Here is a 1,478-nt window from a genome sequence, read left to right as displayed (position 1 = left end):
AGTGTATCTAAGGTTATATTAGAGTCTGAAGAGGTTCATTGTATCATCACATGAATGATGTCATCAGTGATGTGATCAGTAATGTCAAATGAGATGTCATCAGTGATGTCATCAGTGATGTCATTTGAGATGTCATCAGTGATGTCATCAGTGATGTCACTGACCATGTCATGAATGATGTAATATGTGACATCATCAGCAGTGGATTGCAGGTGCGCGATATATAGTTAGTGCAACTAACTATATATGGAATTTCAATGGTTTTGTGTGAGTAAAATAAGGTTTTCTAAATGCTATTTCCTAACTATATATGGTCTATAACCTATGGTTTTTTCAGTGAATTTTCAAGGTTTTGTAAATGCTAATTCCTAACTATATATGGTCTATAACCTATGGTTTTTTCTGTGAATATATATATATATATATATATATATATATATAATCAGCTCACATTACCATTTGCAGCTTATAACTATTAGCCACCAGGGGTCACTACTAACCAAAAGCAGTCATTCTACTTCTAAATTGTGCCAATCGAGTGGAACAGCAGCCTAGGATTCACCACTGCTTCATCTCATTTTCCAAGAGAATGCAGATGTAAAGTGTTTTTGATGGTACGCCTGTGCATATTGAAATATTCAGAGCATATTCTGAATTTCAGTTAACACATCAGTAAGCATTTTGGCCATCAGTGAATTCAACCTTTTTTCTCAATCAGAATAGGCAAGGATAATGACAGATATATTTTACAATGTTAGAAAGTACATCATTTTATTTCATTGTGTGAATAAAATGAATAGCCTCCCCGTCGGGGAATTGAACCCCGGTCTCCCGCGTGACAGGCGGGGATACTGACCACTATACTAACGAGGACTTATTGGCATCAGTTAAACAGTGCTCACCTCCTTGGGGTTAAGGCATACCCTCGATCAATTCACAGTATTGTAATAGGCAGATTTGCTGCTTTTGGTTAGGACAAGTAATCTTTTTTCCTAAATATTACAATACAGAAATTCCTAGCCAAAAACAATCAGTTTTATCAAGAAATTATTTCATTGAAATAAATATCTATCTATCGATCTGTCTATCTTTCTAACTATCAATATAAATATTTATATATATCTATATATTACCTACTGGCGGTCGCCAGTAGGTATATATAGTTAGGATTTTTTCCCTATGGGATTTTTGAAAATTCTATGTCTAATAACTTTGGCGTTTGTGGACGGAATTGGCTGAAATTTTCTGGAAAATGGAACATTTTGTTTCTGAGCAGCCACTGGAAATTTGGGGGGAGTTGGTCCAGGGGGGGCCGAGAAAAAAGGGGGGTCCCAAAACGTGTTTTTAACATTGAGTTTTCCATAGGGCGGTTAGCCTCACTTTTAGCCCGAACGGCTGAATGGATTTGCACGAAACTTGGCAAAATTGTAGGGACTGGTAGCCCGATGTGCCTTTTGTAGGTCTCAATATATGTGCTG

General features: G+C 36.7%; 1 non-coding gene across 1 annotated transcript; it reads right to left on the bottom strand.

Moving 5' to 3' along the window:
* Nucleotides 1–801: 801 nt before the first annotated feature.
* TRNAD-GUC (transfer RNA aspartic acid (anticodon GUC)) lies at nucleotides 802–873 on the bottom strand. The gene has a single exon. It is a non-coding gene; the product is annotated as a tRNA-Asp (tRNA).
* Nucleotides 874–1,478: the final 605 nt, after the last annotated feature.

The sequence above is a fragment of the Lissotriton helveticus genome, chromosome 1_2 (genome assembly GCF_964261635.1).
Source record: "Lissotriton helveticus chromosome 1_2, aLisHel1.1, whole genome shotgun sequence".
In the NCBI taxonomy this organism is placed as follows: Eukaryota; Metazoa; Chordata; class Amphibia; order Caudata; family Salamandridae; genus Lissotriton; species Lissotriton helveticus.
This window is presented reverse-complemented; position numbering and strand designations above follow the sequence as displayed.